This window comes from Equus caballus, chromosome 15 (genome assembly GCF_041296265.1).
Source record: "Equus caballus isolate H_3958 breed thoroughbred chromosome 15, TB-T2T, whole genome shotgun sequence".
Lineage (NCBI taxonomy): Eukaryota > Metazoa > Chordata > Mammalia > Perissodactyla > Equidae > Equus > Equus caballus.
Genome location: NC_091698.1, coordinates 88,234,827 through 88,260,125, shown reverse-complemented (window position 1 = coordinate 88,260,125; position 25,299 = coordinate 88,234,827). Strand labels below are relative to the sequence as shown.

At 41.0% G+C, this 25,299-nt stretch overlaps 1 long non-coding RNA gene across 1 annotated transcript in view; it reads right to left on the bottom strand.

Annotated features, from left to right (window-relative positions):
* LOC138917895 (uncharacterized) overlaps positions 1–23,075 on the bottom strand; it is a 78,971-nt gene extending 55,896 nt beyond the window's left edge. Inside the window, exons 1-3 of the long non-coding RNA XR_011426552.1 lie at positions 22,961–23,075; positions 16,351–16,561; positions 14,224–14,454 (exon numbers count right to left, since the gene is read on the bottom strand). This is a non-coding gene — a long non-coding RNA (uncharacterized lncRNA). The remainder of the gene's footprint in view (positions 1–14,223; positions 14,455–16,350; positions 16,562–22,960) is intronic.
* Positions 23,076–25,299: the final 2,224 nt, after the last annotated feature.

Genomic DNA, 25,299 nt, shown 5'->3' with positions numbered 1-25,299 from the left:
GGACAGGAAGGCAGAAGTCTTAGAATTTAATCTCAGGGGCCTCCAATGACTAGCTTGGTAATGTCAGGCAATGCACTTAACCACTCTCAATCTGTTTCCTTACCAATAAAATACAGATAATAACACCTTCTTAGCTTATGTCAGCTGACTATTTTGAAAATCACATGAGATGATACAAGGGAGAGTACTTTGAAGACTGTAAAGACTTGTAAGCTGTTCACTGCTAAGGTAAGATGAGATGATAAAAATGTAGTGAATTCTCTCTCGTCTAGACTGCATCCCCTCCCAGCTCCTTCACTGTTTCTCTTCCCCCTGACCTGGCTCCAAACACAACCCCTGTGCTGTGATCCAAACCCGCCAATCTCTGCCCTCACCTCCCTCCGCCTCCATTTTGCCATTCTGAAAAAACCATTAAAAAAAACTCACAGTTTAGGACATGGATTAGGGGAGCCTTAGGCTGAGCTTGGATAAGCCAGCAGCTGGGGTAACTGTAAACCACAGTGTTGTTTTACCAAGAAACATCTCAACAGTGTATATAACCAGAAGGGCTCTGCAGTCATACTTCCTGGGCTCATCTTCACCAGTATTACTTGCTCTTTGACCTTAGGTAAATTACTTGACCTTTTTATGCCTCAAATTCCTCACCTATAAAACAGGGATGTTAACTGTGGCATCTACCTCATGGGGCTCTTGTGATTTTTACATGAAATAAGATATGTAAATTATCTGAGACATCATAAATATGGAATAAATATTTAGTCTAATTTTGTATAGTTAGAAATGGTAACAAAAACTCAATTATTCAACAAATATTCAAGGATTAATTAGAAATCTATTTGCTCCAGGAACTGGGGATACAAGGAGAACAAAGCAGAGATCTACTCAGATTTATTAGAGTCTAGTGTGGAATATAAACAAGTAAATAAGAAATTACAGCAGTGGAAAGTGCTGTGATACAGAAAAATAAAGGATGCTGTGAATACACACAGGAAGGGCCTCTTGGAAGGATGGAAAATGGGAAAAAGTAACGAAGTGTTATGAGCTGAATTTGGTCACCCCAAAATTGATATATTGAAGTTCTAACCTCCAGTCCCCCTGAAGGTGGCTATACTGGGAGATAAAGTATTCAAAGAGGTAATTAAGTTTAAATGAGGTCACTAGAGTAGGTTTTAATCCAATATAACTGGTGTCTTTATAGGAAGAGAAAATTAGGACACAGACACATAGAAAGGGAAGACCATGTAAAGACACAGGAGAAGATGGTCATCAAAGCAAAGTGTGAGGGCTTCAGAGGAAACCGACCCTGACGACACCTTGCTCTTGGACTTCTAGCCTCCAGAACTATGAGGACATAAATGTCAGCTGTTTAAGCCACCCAGTCTATGAGACTTTGTAATGGCAGCCCTAGAAGACTAATACAGCGGGTATGGCAATGGAACACTTCAGAAAGGCATGACAACACCCCTGAGACAGAAGTAGATGAGACACTATTTGGGTGAGGACAGAAGGCAGGGGGCCATGAGAGAGGGATCAATGCCACTACTGTTCATAATAAGACATTTCATTTGTATATATTCCAAGTTCTCTGGGAGCACTTGACTAACCTCTTTTGTCCTCACAACAGTCTTGAGGTGGTTGGACGCATCTGATTCATAACTTTCACTATTTTACAGAGATAGAACTAAGGCTCAGACAGATACATGTTCAAGGCTGGCACGGGGCTGAACCCTCCTTACCAAACTAGACTAGTGCAAGAGTGAAGATCTTATGGAAGGAATGACAAAGTTCTCTCTTCTTCATATTAATACTGAAATATAGTTTATCTTTATTGATGCCATGGAGTGGGAAAAATTAAATTCCCAGTGTAGTCTTATAACATGCAGAAAAAGCTAAACCATATAAGATAACCAGTTTGGAGGCAGGTAACAAGTGTACAATTTGAAAAAAACAAAAAGAATAGCTGTATATGGGCTTACAGATGAGTTAGACCAGTGGAGAAAAATGGAAACTGGATGTGACAAATGTTTTGGAGGGGTTGTAGGTGGTGGGTGAAATCTGTGTGATCTTTTCAAGGAAGAAAAGAAGTGAATAGTGAATTGGAACTTCTTCCCTAGTCCTCGAACATCTTCAACAGTGATTTAAGCAGTCTGCACCCCACACCCAGCATATCCTCCTTAAATTTAATGAGCCTGAGTTGAGCTCTTTGAGATGAATCTACACTGCAGGAAGGCTTCCAAAAAGTAACAAAGTGAGTTCAGCATGGTGGTTCCACTGTTCTGACACAGTCTAGCGGTGGGACACTGGGTGAGTTAACTAAGTAAGCATTCTTTAAGCATCCCCTCAGTTTCCTCATCTATAAGACGAGGGCTCATTTAATTCGAGTTAAGTGAAAGGATTAGAGGAGAGGTCTAACGCTTAGTAAAACATTGTGCCTGACACAAGGCAGGCACTGGATAAATAACAAGTCTTTGTCTAATATTTTAGGGGGAGACAAAAATACTTTCGGAGGAATTCCAAGATGGCGCCGTGAGTAGTCCTCTTTGTCTCTCGCCCTTCGAGTCTACAATTATTTGGACACTTATCGCTTGACAAAGGATATCCAGACAGCATCTCAGGACGTCTGAGACACCCACGCGACTATACATCGGAAGGCGGACGGACTTTCCTCCGGGAGGATGTGGAAATAGGTGAAAACTCTCCGACCCCGACGGGCAGCCTAGTACCCGCAAGCGGCTTTCTTCCAACGGACGCCCCCAGAGGATCCACACACATCTAGGGCAGGAGCGAGAACACAACAGAGGAGCGACGGTGGAAACAGGTGACCAGAACCCTACTTAAACCCCCCGCAATTACTCCTAAACGCAGAGGGAAACTTTGGAGTTGCACACCTGAGCCCGCGGGGAGAGTCTCTCCCCGCCATTGGCGGGGAGACCCGGCCTGGTGCTCGGGGCGCCCGGAGGGTCCCAGAGAGAGACACGGAGGGCACGGAGGTCTCCCAGCTGCCGTTGCCCGCCCCGTGGGACTAGGGATTGCCGGAGATCTCGGAGAGGACCGGGGCGGGGGAACTTTCAAAGGCGGGTCCGGCGACCCGGTGGGGAAGCGCCGGAGCTCCGCCAGGCAGCAGACAAAACTCTCTGTCTGCCGGTAGCAGAGGGGCCACGCTGAGCACTCAGGGCTCCCGGCAGAGGCCCGGACAGAAGCCCAGAGGGCGGGGCGACCCCCAGCTGCCGTTGCCCGCCCCGTGGGACTAGGGATTGCCGGAGATCTCGGAGAGGACCGGGGCGGGGGAACTTTCAAAGGCCGGATCGGCGACCCGGAGGGGAAGTGCCGGAGCTCCCCCAGGCAGCAGACAAAACTCTCTGTCTGCCGGTAGCAGAGGGGCCACGCTGAGCACTCAGGGCTCCCGGCAGAGGCTCGGACAGAAGCCCAGAGGGCGGGGCGTCCCCCAGCTGCCGTTGCCCGCCCCGTGGGACTAGGGATTGCCGGAGATCTCGGAGAGGACCGGGGCGGGGGAACTTTCAAAGGCGGGTCCGGCGACCCGGAGGGGAAGCGCCGGAGCTCCGCCAGGCAGCAGACAAAACTCTCTGTCTGCCGGTAGCAGAGGGGCCACGCTGAGCATTCAGAGCTCCTGGCAGAGGCCCGGAGAGAAGCCCAGAGGGCGGGGCGACCCCCAGCTGCCGTTGCCCACCCGGTGAGGCTAGGGATTGCCGGAGATCTCGGAGAGGACTGGGGCTGGAGAGAGTTCCAGAGACCCAGCTTAGTAGCCTAGGGGGAAACCCTACAGGCTCACAGAAGCCTTAGGGAAAGCCTCTGCACAGCACCAGTAGAAGGCACCCAGCCGCCAGCCACAAGGCTGGAAGACCCCAGGGCAAAAGCAGCATAGCTAGGTGTACTAACCACAGACTGTAGAAGATGCCAATAGCTCTCCTGCGACCCATAGAGGACAAGTGAGATTTGGTGGGTGCCAACAGCAACCGAGCGACAAATAAAAGTGATCCCACCCCTGGCCGCTGGAAAAGCCCATAACACCGTTGCAGACCCCAAGGAGAGAGTGCATCTAGGTGGGCAACAACAGTAGGCACCTGCAGCCTGAAGCCCCCTGTGACGGCCCCCACGGCAGAGGAGGGAATCCAAAGGGCCACTGTGGCTACGAAGAGGGGCCCAGGCCCAGTTAGCAACTACGGACAGGGTTCCTGGTTGGTGAAGTATAAACAGCTGCTCCCCCCACCGCAGCAGCTGAAACAAGTGAAAGGAGCAACTAAACTCTATCTCCATGCGGAGACACAAATCAACATCATCAAGCAATATGAAAAAATACATTAAATCTCCAGAACAGAAAGAAAGTAACAAATACACAGAAAACAATCCCAAAGAAAATGAGATATATAACCTAAATGATGATGACTTCAAAACAGCCATCATTAAAATACTCACTGAGTTAAGAGAGAATTCTGACCGACAACTCAACGAGTTCAGGAGCTATGTCACAAAAGAGTTTGATACGATAAAGAAGAACCAAACAGAAATACTGGAAATGAAGAACACAATAGAGGAGATTAAGAAAATTCTAGATGCTCTGAACAGTAGGGCCGATAATATGGAGGAAAGAATTAGCAATTTGGAAGATGGCAATATAGAATTGTTGCAGGCAGAGGAGGAGAGAGAAGCAAGACTTAAAAGAAATGAAGAAACTCTCCGAGAATTATCAGACACAATTAGGAGATGCAACGTAAGGATTATAGGTATACCAGAGGGAGAAGAGAAGGAGAAAGGGGCAGAAAACCTATTCAAAGAAATAATGGCTGAGAACTTCCCAAATCTGGTGAGGGAGATGGATCTTCAGGTGACAGAAGCCAATAGATCTCCAAACTTTATCAATGCAAGAAGACCAACTCCACGGCACATAGTAGTGAAGCTAGCAAAAGTCAACGACAAGGAGAAAATATTAAGGACAGCCAGGCAAAAGAAACTAACCTACAAAGGAACCCCCATCAGGCTATCAGCAGATTTCTCAGCAGAAACTTTACAGGCTAGAAGAGAGTGGAATGATATATTCAAAAATCTGAAGGACAAAAACCTACAGCCGAGAATTCTCTACCCAGCGAAAATATCCTTCAAATACGATGGAGAAATAAAAACTTTCCCAGATAAACAAAAATTAAGGGAGTTCATTGCCACAAAACCTCCTCTTCAGGAAATCCTCAGGAAAACCCTCATTCCTGAAAAATCCAAAAAAGGAAAGGGGCTACAAAACCAAGAGCAGAGGAGATAAGTAGAAGGACAACAACAGAGAGTAGCAGCTCTACATCAGAACAGATTAAACCATGGGACGAGAAACAAAGGAAACTGAAGAAAACCGGAAAACAAGACACAAAATGGTAGTGGTAGGCCCCCACGTCTCAATAATCACTCTAAATGTAAACGGATTGAACTCCCCAATCAAAAGACACAGAGTGGCAGGATGGATCAAAGAACAAGATCCAACAATATGCTGCCTCCAGGAAACACACCTCAGCCCCAAAGACAAACACAGACTCAGAGTGAAGGGATGGAGAACAATACTCCAAGCTAATAATGAACAAAAGAAAGCAGGTGTCGCTATACTAATATCAGACAAGGTAGATTTCAAAGCAAAACAGATAAAGAAAGACAAAGAGGGACAGTATATAATGATAAAAGGGACTCTCCACCAAGAAGACATAACACTTATAAATATATACGCACCCAACACAGGAGCACCAAAATTTGTAAAGCAACTCTTAATAGAACTAAAAGAAGACATCAACAACAATACAATAATAGTAGGGGACCTCAACACACCATTAACACCAATGGACAGAACATCCAGACAGAAAATCAACAAGGAAATAATAGAATTAAATGAAAAATTAGACCAGATGTACTTAATAGATATATATAGAACACTTCATCCAAAAACAGCAGGTTACACATTCTTCTCAAGTGCACATGGAACATTCTCAAGGATTGACCATATTTTGGGAACCAAAGCAAACATCAATAAATACAAGAGAGTTGAAATAATATCAAGCATCTTTTCTGATCATAACGCTATTAAACTAGAAATCAACTACAAGAAAAAAGCAGAGAAAGGTGCAAAAATGTGGAGACTAAACAACACGCTTCTCAACAAACAATGGATCATTGAAGAAATTAAAGAAGAAATCAAATATTATCTGGAGACAAATGAAAATGAGAACACGACATACCAAATCATTTGGGATGCAGCAAAAGCAGTCCTAAGAGGGAAATTCATCGCAATACAGGCTCACCTCACTAAACAAGAAAAAGCTCACGTAAGCAACCTCAAACGACACCTAACAGAACTAGAAAAAGAAGAACAAACAAGGCCCAGAGTCAGTAGAAGGAGGGAAATAATAAAAATAAGAGCAGAAATAAACGATATTGAAACAAAAAAGACAATAGAAAGGATCAATGAAACAAAGAGTTGGTTCTTCGAAAGAATTAACAAAATTGACAAACCCCTAGCCAGACTCACCAAGAAAAGAAGAGAGAAATCGCAAATTAATAAAATCAGGAATGACAGAGGAGAAATCACAACAGATACCAATGAAATACAAGAGATCATAAGAGAATACTATGAAAAACTATATGCCAACAAATTGAACAACCTGGAAGAAATGGACAAATTCCTAGACTCCTACAATCTCCCCAGACTGCATCAGGAAGAAATGGAGAATCTGAATAGACCAATCACAAGTAAGGAAATAGAAACGGTAATCAAAAACCTCCCCAAAAACAAGAGTCCAGGACCAGACGGCTTCTCTGGAGAATTCTACCAAACATTCAAAGAAGACTTAATACCTATTCTCCTCAAACTGTTCCAGAAAATTGAGAAAGATGGAGAACTCCCTAACACGTTCTATGAAGCCAACATCACTCTGATCCCCAAACCTGACAAGGACAACACAAAGAAGGAGAACTACAGGCCGATATCACTGATGAACATAGATGCAAAAATCCTCAACAAAATTTTGGCAAACCGATTACAGCAATACATCAAAAAGATTATACACCATGATCAAGTGGGATTTATACCAGGGACACAGGGATGGTTCAACATCCGCAAGTCAATCAACGTGATACACTACATTAACAAAATGAAAACCAAAAACCACATGATCATCTCAATAGATGCAGAGAAAGCATTCGACAAGATCCAACACCCATTTATGATAAAAACCCTCAGTAAAATGGGTATAGATGGAAAGTACCTCAACATAATAAAGGCCATATATGATAGACCCACAGCCAACATCATACTCAATGGACAAAAGCTGAAAGCCATCCCTCTGAGGACAGGAACAAGACAAGGGTGCCCACTTTCACCACTCCTATTCAACATAGTTCTGGAGGTGCTGGCCAGAGCAATTCGGCAGGAAAAAGAAATAAAAGGAATCCAAATAGGTAACGAAGAAGTAAAACTCTCGTTGTTTGCAGACGACATGATCTTATACATAGAAAACCCCAAAGAATCCACAGAAAAACTATTAGAAATAATCAACAACTACAGCAAAGTAGCAGGGTATAAAATTAACGTGCATAAATCAGTAGCATTTCTATACACTAACAATAAACTAACAGAAAAAGAACTCAAGCACTCTATCCCATTCACAATCGCAACGAAAAGAATAAAATACCTTGGGATAAACTTAACCAAGGAAGTGAAGGATCTATACAATGAAAACTACAAGACTCTCTTGAAAGAAATAGGCGATGACATAAAGAGATGGAAAGACATCCCTTGCACATGGATTGGAAGAATAAACATAGTTAAAATGTCCATACTACCTAAAGCAATATACAGATTCAATGCTATCCCAATCAGAATCCCAAGAACATTCTTCACAGAAATTGAACAAACAATCCTAAAATTCATATGGGGCAACAAAAGACCGCGAATTGCTAAAGCAATCCTGAGCAAGAAAAACAAAGCCGGCGGAATCACAATCCCCGATTTCAAAACATACTACAAAGCTACAGTGATCAAAACAGCATGGTACTGGTACAAAAACAGGTCCACAGATCAATGGAACAGAATTGAAAGCCCAGAGATAAAACCACACATCTATGGACAGCTAATCTTCGACAAAGGAGCAGAGGGCCTACAATGGAGAAAAGAAAGTCTCTTCAACAAATGGTGCTGGGAAAACTGGACAGCCACATGCAAAAGATTGAAAATTGACCAGTCTTTTTCACCACACACCAAAATAAACTCAAAATGGATCAAAGACCTAAAGATTAGGCCTGAGACAATAAGTCTTTTGGAAGAGAATATAGGCAGTACACTCTTTGACATCAGTTTCAAAAGAATCTTTTCGGACACTGTAACTCCTCAGTTGAGGGAAACAATAGAAAGAATAAACAAATGGGACTTCATCAGACTAAAGAGCTTCTTCAAGGCAAGGGAAAACAGGATTGAAACAAAAAAACAGCTCACTAATTGGGAAAAAATATTTACAAGCCACTTATCCGACAAAGGGTTAATCTCCATAATATACAAAGAACTCACACTACTTAACAACAAAAAAAAAAACAACCCGATCAAAAAATGGGCAGAGGACATGAACAGACATTTCTCAAAAGAAGATATGAATATGGCCAATAGACACATGAAAAGATGTTCATCATCGCTAATCATCAGGGAAATGCAAATCAAAACTACACTAAGATATCACCTTACCCCCGTTAGATTGGCAAAAACATCCAAAACCAAGAACGACAAATGTTGGAGAGGTTGTGGAGAAAGAGGAACCCTCATACACTGTTGGTGGGAATGCAAACTGGTACAGCCACTATGGAAAACAGTATGGAGATTTCTCAAAAAGTTAAAAATAGAAATACCCTATGACCCAGCCATCCCATTACTGGGTATCTATCCTAAGAACCTGATATCAGATATCTCAAGAGTCCGTTGCACCCCTATGTTCATCGCAGCATTATTTACAATAGCCAAGACGTGGAATCAGCCTACATGCCCAGAAACTAATGATTGGATAAAGAAGATGTGGTATATATACACAATGGAATACTACTCAGCCATAAAAAAAGACGAAATTGGCCCATTCACAACAATGTGGATGGACCTCGAGGGTATTATGTTAAGCGAAATAAGTCAGTCAGAGAAAGACGAACTCTATATGACTCCACTCATAGGTGGAAATTAGTATATTGAGAAGGAGATCTGATTGGTGGTTACCAGGGAAAAGGGGGGGTGGGGGGAGGGTACGGAGGGGGAAGTGGTGTACCCACAACATGACTAACAAAAATGTACAACTGAAATCTCACAAGGTTGTAATCTATCATAACATTAATAAAAAAAAAAAAAATAAAAAAAAAAATAAAAAAAATATTTTAGGGGGAGAAAGGAGCTACTTCCAACTCAGAGGCTGCGGAATGGTTTAGACGCCATCCATTTCCCTTACCACTCTGAACTTTACACTATTCAAACGCATCAGTAACGGATTAACACTTCCACAGCTATGAGCTCCCCAGAGAAAACACACAAGACAGCTGGTAGCAAACAGCATCACCTTCCTACTTTCTGAGATGTGCAAGCTAAAGTCAAAAGAGCCCAGTAATGTCAGGTAAATATATTTGAGCCTGTCAGTGGAAAGTTCCTAATAAGGTTTCCAGGTGATTCATTTGGTGACAGGAGGCATCTGACTCACCCAGCCTGCCCTTGCACACATCTGCAGATTTGATGGACAACTGGCCTCAGATAACACTTTTTCAGAGCAATCCAAGGCATTCTTTGCAGGGCATAGAAAACACAACAATTACTCCACTGAGAAATGATGAGAAGCAAAAATAACAATTATGTTATTTTCACCAAGACAAAAGCACTAGAAAGAAGAGAACCAGTATTGTCCAGGAAGAGAGACATGCTGTTTTTTAAGCCAAAAAGGGGTAAACCCCAGAACTACTGGATTCCCCTGGGAGTTCACATCAGTGGGCTGCACATGGCCATATAGACATGGGATGCCACATTACAGGGAAATGTCACTAAGCTAAAGGACTGGGCATCTGAAAAATTCTGAGCAAAGCTAGTGGCCACATCTGCTAGACTCCAAAAGCAGAGAATTTGGGAACATGATGTTGCTACATAGAGCCTCCAGGTAGTGAATTGAGGACAGCCTGCCAATCTGTGGAAAGGTTCCCCTTGACATGCCTGGGCAAGTATGATATCTTCCAACCACATCGCCACTCCCACACAGTCTCCTGCATCATTTGAGGTACTCCCTGATACTGATGTGTTATTTGGTTTATGCTGAAATAATGCTTTTAAGATTGCTCAAGTGTTCCGCCTCCCTTCCTAAATTTTAAGTTCTTCAGGGCAGCAGGAAGCCATTCTCCAATTTCTCATGTCCTCCCCTCCTTCTCCAAACACTTGCCCTGGGCCTAGCTTCAGCCCCAGCGTCAGCAAAGGGCCACTGTGCCCAAGGGTCCCACACTACTGCCTGTGGTATGACTGAGAGAATAGATTCCTTGTTTGCTTCAACTTCACAGCACATGGATCTACCAGGAGAAAGTCCTCAGGTATGACATTGGTCAAGACAACTGTCATGCACTGGTTTCGTCATGCTGTTCACTCTCACATGTCAAACTCCTGCTTATTGGATTGATGTTTTAAGTTCATTAAAATGGCAAGCAATTTGCTTTCTAAAATGTGATATGTCTGAGATGATTTGAAAAAATTTGAAACATGGAAAATAGGATGATAGAGTTGGTTTTAATCAGGGCCAGGAGTCAATGATAATAACAATGAATGGATGAACGTATTGATGCTCTCCACATTTCTCTTCTCGCTTCACACTGACTTTACTGAATGAAGAACATTAAAAGACTCTGAATGGGGAGGTGGAGAGATCTTTTGTAAAAATTAGAGTAGATAACAAAATTAAAAACAGGAAAACAAAAGAGAAAAATCAATGAAACTAAAATTTGGTTCTTTGAAAATATCACTAAAATTGATAAACATCTAGTCAGGCTAACCAAGAAAAAAAAGAGAAGACAAAATTTCCAATCAGAAATAAAAGAGCAGTCATCATTACAGAGTCCACGGACATTAAAAGAATAAGAAAGGAATACCGTCTTTAATGCCTATAATTGATAACTTAGATTAAATGGATCAATTCCTTGAAAGACACAAACTGCCAAACTCTCTGATGGATAAATAGATTATATGAATTGCCCTATATTACTAAAGAAATTAAGTCAATAATTAATAACCTTTCTGGAAAAGAAAGTACCAGTTCCAAGCGGTTTCACTGGTAGATTATGCCATGCATTTAAAGGAGGAAATGATACTACTTTTCAACAATCTCTTCCAAAAAAATAGAAGCAGAGGGGAAACTTCTTGACCCATTCTATGAAGCCAGCATTACCCTAAAAACAAAACCAGATAAAGACATTACCAGAAAGGAAAACTACATCAACATAGAAGCAGAAATCCTCAACAAATTATTAGTTAATTGAGTCCAACATTGTATGAAAAGAGCACCACAACCAAATAGGATTTACTCCAGGTGTGCAAGGCTAGTTGAACATTAGAAAATTAGTCAATGTAATCCACCACATTAAAAGATAAAAAAGAAATATCATAGATAATATAAATTGGTACAGAAAAAAGCATTTGACAAAATCTAACACCAATTCATGATTTAAAACTCTCAGCAAACTAGAGTTAGAGGGGAATTTCCTCAATTTGATAAAGAATGTCTATGAAAAACCCACAGTATACTTAATGGTGAGAAACTTAGCCCCTAAAATAGGGAACAAACCAAAGATGACTTCTCTCACCACTCCTATTCAATATCATACTGAAGTCCCAGCTAATGCTATAAGACTAGAAAAGGAAATAAAGTTATGCAGATCAGGCAAAAAATAAATAAATAAAACTCTTTCTTTACAGATGACATGATTATCTATGTAGAAAGTTCCAAAGAATTGAAAAACAAACAAACAACTCTCCTGGAACTAATAAGTGAGTATGGAAAGGTCATAGGATGCAAGGTTAGTATACAAGAGTCAAATGCTGTCCTATATACCAGTAATGAACAACTCAAATTTGAAATTAAAAAATACCATTTACAATAACACCAAAAAACAAAATGCTTAGGTATAAATCTAACAGGATATGTATAAGATCTACATGTGGAAAACTATAAAATTGATGACAGAAATCAAAGAAAATCAATTAACGGAAAGATATTCTGTGTTCATGGATTGGAAACACAAGTCATGTGGCATATTAAGGAAAGGGCTGGGACTTAACCCTCTGTTTTGAGATCTTTAAAACAGAAAAGAACTTTAATTTGAGGGACTGGGTTTTGATGCCTTCTTAACAAGAACAACTTTTAAAAATTAGCCAATTGATTAATTGTCTAATTTGTTTATCTTAGCTTTTAAAAGGCAGTGCATGCTCAGAGCGAAAAGTTCGAACATTATAAAAGCTCATGAAAGGTAAGTTTTTCTCGACCCCAAGAAGCAATTACAGTCATCAATTTCTGGTATGATTCTCCAGAAATGTTCTAATCATACAATCATTCTGAAGGTGAATCAGAGCTTGTAGTTCAAGATGTTGAGGAGAATGTTGACTATTCTGTGAAATCTTCAAAAACCACACGTGTGGAAACTTTTACTTTCCAGTTTTCTTTTAATTTTTCTATAATGAATGCTTACTAATTTTCATAGTTAACTAATTCAAAGTTAACTAATAGACACTAATTTTATAGTTAAAATTTAAAATTTCTGTCCCTACTATTCTCTATTTCTTTGGGGCAAATAATTCGAGAATGGGGTCAGAGTTGGTGAGATTTTTCCTGTTCTGAGTGTACATTGAGTGTGAGTATGTATGTAAAGTATGGAAAGGAGAAAATATCTAGAAGAGATGGAAAGCAGGAAAGAAGAAAAGACTTTCCCCTTCTTGTGTGTCTCTTGATCCTCCAGGACTGCTTAGGAGCCTGCAAAGGGGTGTTCCCAGGTCATGAGATCTTTCCCATGGACACCACTATTCTGGAAACGCATTAGAAGCAGCAGTGAGAACCTTAAGTTGCAGCAGGCCTTTAAAACCAGGGGCTGTGGTCCAGAGATATGAGCCCATGCAATTTTCCAGGATCAGATTGTGGATAGGGGAGCTCTGCATCTTTAAAAAGATCTCAATATCTCCCCATTCAGAGTCCATCTTCCATGTGAGCTTGAGATAATGTATATTCTGTTGTTACTAGATAGAATATTCTATAAATGTCAATTAGATCAAGTGATTGATAGTGCTGTTCAGGTCAATTATAACTTTACCGGTTTTCAGCCTGCCTTGTCTATTAGTTACTGAAAGGGTGGGTATTAAAGTCTCCAAGTATAGTAATTGACTTTTCCGTTCTCCTTCAGTCCTGTGTGTTGGCACTCTTTTGTTAGTTACATATAGTACATTAAGGATTGTTATGTCTTCTTGCAAAATTGGCCCCTTTATCATTCTATAATGCACCTCTTTATTCCCAATAATTTTCCTTGCTCTGAAGTCAGCTTTGTCTGAAATTAATATAGTTACTCCAGCTTTCTTTGGATTAGGGTTAGCGTGGTATATCTTTCTCCACCCCTTTACTTTTAACATATCTGAGTCAATGTTTAAAGTGGTTTTCTTGTAGACAAATATAATTGGTTCTCGTTTCTTTATTCACTGTGACAATTTGTCTTTTAATTGACGTATTTAGAACATGTACATTAAAGTGATTATTGATATATTTGGATTAACGTCTATTATATTGATAATTGTTTCTATTCATTGCACTTACTGTTTGTTTCTTTTTTCCACCTTTTTGAAACTTCTCTGGTTTTAATTGAGCATTTTACATGAATCTATTTTCTCACCTTTCTTAACATATTGATTTTTCTTCTTTTTAAGAATTTTTTCAGTGGTTGCCCTGAAGTTTAAAATATACATAATCCAGGCCCACCTTCAAATAACAGCATACTGCTTCATATTTAGTGAAAGTACCTTATAACAGAGTTACAATTCCCAGTTCCTCCTTGCTGTTCCTTATGACATTGCTAATGTTCGTTTTACTTATCCATAAGCCAAATCAGACAATCACGTAATCATACAAATAAATTATTACTATTATTACTTTCCCAGTTATATTTTAGATCAATTTTGAATGACAAATATAAAGAACTTTGTTTTACCTTTGCTCCAGGTAAGCACAGTTCTGTGTGACTTTTCTGTATTCACCTGGTTCTCCTGATTTAGAAGTGATGGTTTGCTCTGTGACATTCTCTGATGGTCCCAGAGAAGCAGTTGATTTTCAGTCTGGTTAGCTTTTTTCTTGTTGTAAAGGCGGGAGTGATGACTTCCAAGCTCTTTACATGCAGAAGCTAAAACTGGAAGTCCCTTGACTTGTGTTTCAATATTCTCATCTGTAAAATGGAAAAGACCCTGCCCTGGAGGCTTCCAAGGCAATGAAATCATACAGGAAGAGGGCTTTCAAGAGCATCATGAGCCAGGACCTTCTCTGATCTATTAGCTTGTCTTTTTTTGTGTGAGGATGATTGGCCTTGAGCTAACATCCAAGCCAATCTTCCTCTACCTTGTATGTGGGAGGCTGCCACAGCATGGCTGGATGAGCAGTGTGTAGGTCCGTGCCCAGGCTCCAAACCCACAAACCCTAGGCTACCAAAGCAGAGTGTGCAAACTTAACCACTACACTGCAGGGCTGGCCCCTTGCCTGTCCTTCATTTTATCAAAGCGGATTACCTTTTCACTTTACACATTCAGAATCTTAAAGACTTATGTCTCTTTGCCCATGAAGATTTCTGAATTAAGCCATAAAAGTACTGGATTATGTATTCTTCTTGGCCTGTATATCCTTAACATTTTACCGACTCTGCATCTTCACAGTGTAAACTCGCCCTAAAATAGACTCAGGCTCATGAGGAATAACAATGGGAGTACTCAGGAATTGGATGAGTTATAGGTTATGGGATTAAAACAGCAAGGCTCAAGGATGGCTGGGGCAATAGGAACAGTATACTCAACCTTGGAATGAGGCAGAGCACGGATGAAGAAGAACATCAAAGCGTATGTAGCCCTCACCTCCCTGGGATAACTCCTATTTCCTTGGGATTCCAACTTAACCTCTGATTGGCTTGCCTGTCTGCTTCCCTTCACTATTCAAAAATTATGAGGACCACTATTCCTAGAATTGTAAAATACCAAGTATACAAGGAGCATGAGAATTCATGTAGTCTGGTCATCCATCCAAGACAAGAATCTTTTCAGGCCCAGTTACATTACTAAGATGGTATCTAGTTTTGCCCTCAGGCAAACCTTATCTTACAATTTCCTAATCTCATTGTACAGGACTTCACATTCTCAGGGAATCATCAGAATCCCCCATTTGAGAATCACCTGAAGGTTTCATTAACCTGAATGATTTGCTCCCCACCAACAAGGAGCTGGATAAACTGCTGTCTGCCTCCTCCTTTGCTTTGGTCCTCTGGCCACTCATCCATGTGACAAGGGCCCACACAGCCAAGCTACCCCAGCTTCGAAATAAATGATGTGAACCTTGGTGCCAAACCTGTGAGTAAAGTTCAAAGATTTATGCTATCTTTTAAAATTCGGCCAATTCCTGTGCACAAGAAAAAATCAATTGTTGGGCCTGCTTTGTTCTTGAAAAAAATCAATCACAGTTCTTGCCAACGATCCCATTACCCTCTGGATGCTGGGGTCCCTCCTTCACATCCCCCGTTGCATGTTGACATCAGCTGTATTGAACTGCATTTCCATAAGGCTTCTGTCTTGGTTTCAGATTGAAGCCACTTTTTATATTCCCTTCTCTTCTTAGCATCCTTAGATCCCTATTACGTTTCCCCAAAATAACTGTAAGTGTGCGAACTAATTAGCTTAGAGAGCACAAGCTCCCTTAATGCCTTCAGAATCCTGCCATCCCACCCTGATTTCTCTATGCTCTGAGCTGCAAAATAGCCCCTCACTTGGTTTTGGTTTAATTATTCTTCAAGGTCATCACTGTGCCACTCCTGTCCATGTTCCTTTTCTTCTTTGCTTCTGTTTTTAAGAGGATTTTTAAATAGGTTCGGCAGCTCAGCCGTTTTTGAGTCATTACTGGCTTCAATCCCCTTTCACACGTATTACTTGGCCTATTTTTCCTCTAGCCTCCCCTCTCTCTCTCTGCTATGTGTACGAGTGTTTGATTCTAACTGCTTTGCCAGGTGGGAACTGTTCCGTGTTTTGGTTTGAACTAATGTTGCATGGCCTTGATTTGGGAATTGCCCTCCCCTTCCCCTACTTACAGCACAAACAGGCCTTTTCCTTCAGCTTCCAATTGCTGCTCCAGGAAGCTGGGCTGAATGTTTCCTTGATCTTCAGGATGCTCACTGGGCACGCAGAGGCCCAAGAAGACAGCTTCCCCTCCTGCGGGTGTTCAACAGCACCCCGGCCTTCCAGATTTCCAATCCACCTCCTGATTCATTTCTCTGTCCAACTTTGACAGAAACCAGAATCCTGAGGTGAGAAGAATAAAACAAATGCAATGATTATAATAATAACGCCGCCTCTCACTGGAGAGCACTGAAGGCTTTTCAAGCACTTTCCTATAAATTATCCAATCCAGAAGAAACATTGTACAACAGACTTTTTTTTTTTTGCTTTCTTCATTTTATTATTCTAATTATTTTCTATTTTATTCCAACCTCCTATTGTGATGTGTCTCTTTCCCACTCACTTTGCGTTATCAAGCATCACCTTTAAGAACTATGGAAGGCACTTCAGAGATGGATCTAGACTAAGGGATTTTAAACTTTCCAAAGTAGCAGAACACAAAGCTTACACTGAAGCCAGAGCTCCCATCCTATAACGAATATGGAGGGATAATCAGAAAACTGAGGATTAAAATCTCACAACTGATCACACCCAACAGAAACAGGGAAATGCTACTACTTGGAGGCATACAGAAGACCCATCCCTCAGTAATCCCAACAGCAGGCTCTGGGTAGCACCTCACTCCAGACATCCTGGCTAATGGACATGGGCTCTTAATTGGAGCTTTGTTGGGTTTTTAGGCGGGACTGAGTCTGCAGGGCAGGGCCTCAGTGGGCAGAGCGTCTGGGCAAGCAAGCAGAGTAGAATGCCAGGTAGATAGGGAGCAAAAAGAGATACCCAACAACAAAGCAAGGTAGAAGACTCAAAGGCCAGGAAAACCAGAGGTCTTCAGAAGTCCACGGTTACGGCCTGAATTAGCTTTAGGGCCTTTAAAGAGCTGATGAAGTTAAAATGAGGAGGCCACCAGGGTGGCCTCTAATCCAATCTGACTGATGTTCCTGTAGGAAGGGGGAATTTGGACACACACAGAGACATCAGGGATGCACACGCACAGAGGAAAGACCGGCTGAGGACGCAGTGAGAAGGTGGCAGTCTGCAAGCCCAGGAGAGACGTCTACCTCAGAAGAAACCAAACCTGCCAACACCTTGATCTTGGAATTCTAGCCTGAAAAAATAAATTTCTGTTGTTGAAGCCACCCAGTCTGTGTATTTTGTTCTGGCAACCAAAGCAATAATTAATCAGTTAATAATTAATTAATCCCACAAGATAAATTAAGCAGAAGATTCTCAAGTCATCCTTTCTGGGTTCAAATCTCATCTGACCACTTACTAGCTATCTGACCTTGAGCAAGTTATGTAACCAGTCCGTGCCTCAATTTTTTCATCTGTTTAATGGAGAGGATAATGGCACTTACCTCACAAAGTTGTCATATGGATTAAATAAGTTAATCCTTGTAAAGCACTTGGAAAACTCTCTGGCACATGATAACATGGTATATAAGGGTTAGTTGCTATCTTTATTATTACTGTTGCTATTATTATTATTATTAATTACTATGATCATCATCATCATCTATTGTGCCAGGATTTTTCATGGGTTTCTGGAAAGGTGGAAGAAAATTGATGAAACTATGACAAACATGTAAATAGAAATGGATTTTTGAGGCAGAAAGTTTGTGACCTAAAGCTTCTACCAGGCAAATATCAATAGCTAATTCTGGGAAATGAAGATAGTCCCGGAAGATGGAGTATTTCTCTCCACTTTAATTCACACCCATTGTCTGAAGTATAGGCTTCCCAGAGTTCAAAAGCATTTCAGCAATAAACATTAAGCACCAACATCTTTAGTAATCTGAAGAAAAAGAACAATAAAGATAAATATCCTCAGGGTTTACGTACTATGGGGCAGACTTTATGCCACCACGGTCCAAAAACAGGAGAAAGAAAAATTCTGGAGTCACATGAATTTTTGATGTTGCATTTCTACATGCTCTTATTTTTATCTCATTGAAGATGAGAAAATATGAATGCTCCCTTCCCTTGAAGAGAAGACCCCCCCTGTGTCAGAGACAAAGTAGACAAGAGAGAGAGTTCAAATTGTTGGATAGGGTTAGCGTGAATCCTTTTTTGTTTTTAAGCAATAAGATCCATATTTTTAGATGAACAGATTATTTGTCTAAAAGTAAGCACAGGCTCTGTGATGTGGTAATAACCTGGAGAACTAAATATTTGGCCCTTCAAGTTCCCCAGTCTCATTTCAGGCAGCCTAGGAGACTGAAGCCACAATCCCGGAAATGTCATATTTATCGACAGTGATAAATTTCTCAGAGTCTGAAGGACTCATCTGCACTTACTTTAACAGCAAAGACTCAGAAAATGGGCAATTGCTTCCCCAACACAAAAAAGCATCCTAGAGCTGAGCAATTGATTGGAAAAAATGAGACTAGCCTACGAAAGATGAGAACTCTGGGAGATCATTCACGTTCAGAGAAAGAACCCAAGCGTGTCTAAGAAAGGCAAGCTGACTAGTACAACGACAGGAACGGAGTCGAGTCTGCATATTACCAATGCAGGGAGTATGGCCCAAGGCGAGATTATTAGTTTTTTCCATCACTTAGAAGGCAGGGATCAAATTGCTTATCTCAGAATTCTACTGGTCTACAAATCCATCCCAGAATCTCTGGTTTTAGTTTTGTTTTTCTAAGGCTCAAGAAAGACCACTGTTAGTTTACAAAAGAGATTATTTCAAACTGTTTTATTCTGATCCCCTGGGAAATCAGATTTACGAAAATATTTCAATTAGATTTGTACCTTTGTGACCCTTCAGCCCTAACAACAAAGTCCAGGAGCTATGAGTTATGTGTCTGCCAAACAAGGTAAGGAAGGCTTTTAATAAGACCGAGAAGGACTGAGTGCCTGGGAAGGCAGGTGGGGAAGGGAAGGCATATGTTGTTCAGTGGTTTAGAGTTTTTGAGGATGTTTGCCTTCCACAGCAGTAAACCACCGTGTGAGTGGCTCCACTCTACATCCTGTTTGATAGACCAGTTGATCTATCACCTACTTCAACTCTACACAAACTTGGCTGGGCCACGTAGCTAACTCAAGCTCTGCAAATGCTGAGGCCTGTTGGCATTACTTTTTTCCCCTTGTTTATTATTATGTGTTGACATCCAGACAGATTCTCAGGCAGGTCCTATAGACTTCAGGTTTTCACAATATTACAATTTCAGCAGGCTGAATGTTAAAAAATGGAAATTGGACAGACTGTTATCAACTTTAATCGACCATTAGAGCATCGGAGCCTGAAGGCACAGTATTTAACGGTTGGAATGGGGTGGTCAAGTAAAATGCTGTCTCTTTCATTTGGAATCTGGGAATAAAGCCAACCCAGATAAAAAGGGAAAAAAGCCATTACTCTGACAGCTGTGGCAGAGCACAAGGATCAGTGTTGCAAAGGAGGCCAAGATGCAAATATTGCAATACACTTGGGTAAGGTTTGTCTACGAATTCTGGTTTGCAGATTTTGTACATAATGGAGATAAATAAGCCAAGGAATGAGATACTGACCTACCAGAATGAAGGCTATTATCTAATATCAAAAATGGATACAGTGACATCATATTATATTGCCAGACTTGGCCTCAATATGTCATCACCTTTCTGTGCAGCCATGGCTGTCTTCTTGGAGAAGCAAACAATTTGCTGCCTTGGTTAGGCTTCTCTGCCTCAGCCCCTGGACATAGTACACTGAATGCTTTAGAGAATGATTCTGGAATTAAGGTTTTTAATTACACCTGACATTAGTGAGCTTTCACCTGTTGGCAGCCATCTTATTAAAACCACCCATGGGAGGAAGTTGTTTTACTGGAAGTTAAGGCTCCTTTCTCCTTGATGCCTCTGTTGGCCATGCCAGATTCCTTCCCAACACCATTTACTCTGCTAATGTGGTTTTGCACATTATGAACTTTCAGAATGTTAAACTGAGCACCGTTTTCTTTTAAACAAAATATATTGTTTATGTAAAGAGTCTAATGGCCCATAGCAATCCAATTTACATGTAAAGTACAAGATTTCATATTGAATCAGTTTTATTACTTCACATATGAAAGATATTGAGCAGTGGTAGGTATATTGTATTTGTATCAGAAAAATACAAGGGCAGATTTATTGGGGTTGTGCTTAATAATATTAGAATCGATTATCCCAATGAGAGGCGAGACATCTGTTCATTGTGGAAAGAAGCATCATTTCCACCACCCCACTGTTGCCCAATGAACCCTTTCCCCTCTTTACTCAATGAAAATAACCATACTTAAAGGGTTAATAAGGGCTCCCAAAGTGACAACGTTAACTCTCTACCAGCAGCAAGGGAATGTTGTTAATACCATTTACAATTTATTAAGCACATTGGTTTTGCTGGGCATTGTATCAAACTCGTAAAACATAAGATATTTGATCACTGGTTGCTTTTGTATGCTAATTATGTTGATTGGCTTGACCTCTCAAAAACTGGATTTAGTCTTTCCCATATTTTCTACGTTGGGGAAACCCCAAACCTAGTTTTCTTTAGATTTTAGCTTTTCCCTCTGTGAACTCCAATCACTAGATGATTTCTTTGCCGAGTAATCTGTACTCACATCAACTATAAATTATTTGAAATACTTGAGGAGAGAGCTAATCCTTTATTTTTATTAATCTGGAAGGTCATTCTTTAAGCACTGCCGTTGAGAGAGAAGAGCTAACCCTTTGAAATGTTCCTAACAAACAGATTCTCTTGGTACCCTCTCTCCTTTTCTCACAATAAATTTTCATTCAATATAACTGAAAGCCTCAATTAATATTACTTAAGTCAAATGGGGATAAAGCATATTCTTCAGTTGACAAAAACTATAACTAGCAGCCAACTCTATAAGGGGCACACAATGTTTTGAAATGGAACTGATGCAGCAGTAAATTTGCTTATAATATCCTGCTGGAAATTTTGTTACATTTTTGGATAGAAGACTTTGTGTTACGAATTTTCACTTCTAAACATGTTTGGGTTTTTTTTTTTTCATCTTTTCAAGGATGGAAAGAGCTTTCTTTTCCACTCTAATTTCCTTCTTGGAGTAAAGGATGGTCCCTGGCTGTCCGTGCCTGAATTCATGAGATTGTGTTTTTGGGTTCAGTTAGAATGTACACATTTTCCATGGCCTTCTAGCCTCTAGGCGTGCAGGCAAATTTCAAACACAACATGTCAAGTAAACAAAACTAAATTGAACAGCTAAAGCTTTCTTTCAAGGAAAGAAACAGATTAGTGAAGCCCAAACCATAGGGTGATTCTTGCCTATGCCCCAAAGATCACTCCACCATATTCCCTCTAGAGAGAACATGTACATGTTATGTGAGCGCGTATGTGTGAGTCCAAACATAGGTTGCACTCCATGTGCCCCACACAAGATGGCCGGTGGTGTGAATTAATTATAAAATCATTACACTTGTAGATGTCAATTGCACTAGTCCTGTCTCCTTTCAGCAGAAAAAGAATGCTTAGCCAAAATACTGAATTTACATTTAAAAATGGTTCCCCACAACAAATCTTCCCCCCTGAATATTCCCAAGTCTCGGCCCAGCTGCTAAACCTAACTTCTGCCAGCATGAAGGCTCGCCAGGCACTGAGGGAGCTCAGGGAGGTGAACCTCTGCCTAGACAGGAAGTGAGCCACCCACATGGGTCATAGAAGCCCGACAACTAGTCTCCAAGGGTCATCAATATGCACCCATCAAATCAAGGAGCCCTCAGGTGTTCCTTTCCCTTCAGATTTCAGAGACTAGGATTCAAATCAGAGAAAAGCACACATTTAATCAGATAATAAACTTACTTTTAAGGAGCTTGCCTCTTGCTTTGACAAGGAACTTCTATTTTTAATGTGCTGGGATTTCTATTCTTAAGGTGTTAGCTCCACCCTCTTTCATTGATCACTCTCTCTCACTAGGCAAGCATCCATGGCATCTCACTCGTCAGGAAACTAAAACAACTGTCTTAGTCAGTTCGGCCTTCTATAACAAAATACCACAGACTGGGAGCCTTATAAACAGCAGAAATTAGTTTCTTACAGTTCTGGAGCTTGAAAGCCCAGGATCATGGTGCCAGCATGGTTGCGTGAGGGCCCTCTTCTGGATTGCAGACTTCTTATGTCCTCACATGGTGGAAAGGGCTAAAAAGCTCTGTGGGTTCTCTTTTATAAGAGCACTAATCCCATTCTTGAGGACTCCACCCTCATGACCTAATCAGCTCCCAAAGGCCCCACCTACGAAGACCATCACCTTTGGGGGTTAAGATTTCAACATGAATTCGGGGGGAATATAAACATTCAGATCACAACAACAGTGACAGTATTGCTGTTCCTTGGTCATTCCAGTTCCATTCATGGGCCACTGCTAATGCCCAAGCCAATGAGCTAGATTTTGCAGGAAAGGTCAAGATGTAGGAAATATGTTCTGCTGCCCAAGGAATTCATAGACTCTTTGGAGAGTGTCCATTCGGTTTCTGTAACAAAAATACCCTCAACTGGATGGCTGATAAACCACATTTATTGCTCACAGTTTTGGAGGCTGGGAAGTCCAAGATCATGGCACAAGAACATTTGTTGTCTGGTGAGACCCACTTTCTGATGCATAGATGGTGCCATCTTGCTGTGCCATCACACAGTGGGAGGGAAAAGCTAGCTCTCTGGGGTCTCTTTTATAAGGGCACTAATCCCAATGATGGGGGCTCTGCTTTTGTGACCTAATTGCTTCCCAAAGGCTGCACCTATTAATACCATTACCTTGGGGGTTAGGATTTCGACATATGAATTTGGGGGGGATATAGCCATTCAGACCATAGTGAGGAGATAAGATTCATATATGATATAATTATTAAATAATACCAGGAGATTAATGATTAAAACATCAAAAAGTGAGGCCATTGAGGTTAAGGGAAACAAATATTCCATTATATCCACTCCACTCCATTACCAAGGCAGAAAAGTAGATTAACATATTCTTGAAATATGTCCAATGGTAAATGAAATAATGAGTTCTCCTTTCCTTGCCTATAAGCAGAAAAGTCAAGTAATCATATCACATTGCTACCTTGTCATTCCATTTACTTAATGAAGCAAAAGAAAAGCCTCAATAATGCGACCATTTTTGTATGAGTCTAAATGTCTTTGGTTTCCACCTTACTTCCTTTCCTAATACAGAATGCATTTTCCCAAAGAGACAATGTAATACATGTGGCAATTAGTACCCCTTCTATTTCAGCCCTTTAAATGCACCTGGCAAGCCCATGTCAGCTGTTAGGAGAAACCCTAAAACAGAACTATCCTTCCAGCATATCTCCGAGCCCTCTCTGGCCTGCTGTTTCCAGTTGTCCCTATACACTAGTGACCTAGTTCTCAAGCCTCTTCCACTCTCTTTGATGCCAACCTTGGCTGTCAAACTCTACCAAGTTCCTTGGATCAGCCTTATCACCCCTTCAGAACATGACTTCCTGTATCTGCCTATGTGTTTCACATGTGGAAAGACCCTCCATCCCCTCACTCCATCCACACCTTACCAGAACACAGCTCTTCAAGACCCAAGGGGATGGTTGGTGTCCAAAGGTCATTATGAGAGCCAAAGGGATGAATGTAAAAGACACTGTACTGGAAGGAACCAGGGTTCCCTCTGACTAGAGAACAATTTTTGAGCATTATTGCAAAATATCTGTTTATTTACATATACTCTCCACTGATGGGTGAGTTCTTCAAAGTATTGGACGAGGACTTCCTTATCTCTTCATTCTAGCACACTATGTAGAAAAATAACACAAATTGTTGCTTAATTAATTAATTAATCAATGCTCCAAGGTTAACTAACTCCCCCAAAGTTCTGTTTATTCAGTGGTCTCAGCAACAGTTTAGATGGAAAGCCATCTAATTGAATTAATTCACTCTAAGGCATAAATTATTAAAAATACATCAGTCTGAAGTAGGACTTCCCAATGGTATTTTTTTTAACCTCCCCAGGAGATTTTCATCAGCAGCCTGACTTAAGAACTGCTGGCATAACATGTCTTCTGAGCTCTGGCCCCTGCTCCTCATTCCTGCTATTTCTCCCATCATCCACTCCACGCATGTACCTTTCCAGCTGTACTGAAATAGATGTCCTTTTTCCTGCACAACATGCTTTCCTACACCCCCAGACCTCTTTCATCACATTTGGAGAAACCTGAAGTTAGGGATGTTGTTACTATTTCCCCCGAGGTCTTCTGGCCACTATTTGCCTTTTATAGTCTGAATGTTTGTGTCCTCCCAAAATTTGTATGTTGAAATGCTAACCCCCAAAGATGATGGTAATAGGAGACGGAAACTTTGGGAGGTTTTTAAATAATGTGAGTGGAGTGTTCATGAATGGGATTAGTGCCTTATAAAAGAGGCTCCAGAGAAATCCCTAGCCCCTTCCACCAAGTGAGGGCATAGCAAGATGGTGCTGGCTATGAACCGGAAAGAGGGACCTCACCAAATGGGACCACCTTGGTACCTGGATCTTGGACTTCCCAGTCTGGAGAACTGTGGGAAACAAATTTCTGTTGCTTATAAGCTACCCAATCTGTGGTATTTTGTTGCAGCAGCCAAAAAAGACTTAAGATATTGCCTCCTGAATCGGATTATCTTTTTTCTGGAAATGGATATCAAAAACTATGTTTCACTTTGAACAAGAGTTAAATCACCAGAAAAAGGAAACCAAATCAAAAGCTACCCTGGAAATTATGGGAAATTTTATGAATCAAAATGAGAAGAAAATACAGAAGTTAAGTTCTGGAAGATTCACCTGCAGCCGCTCATCTCAGTGGTGGACAGATTGTGTTGGTGTTGGTGTTGCTTTTCTTCATCTTCAGAGTAAAATCCATTGTCT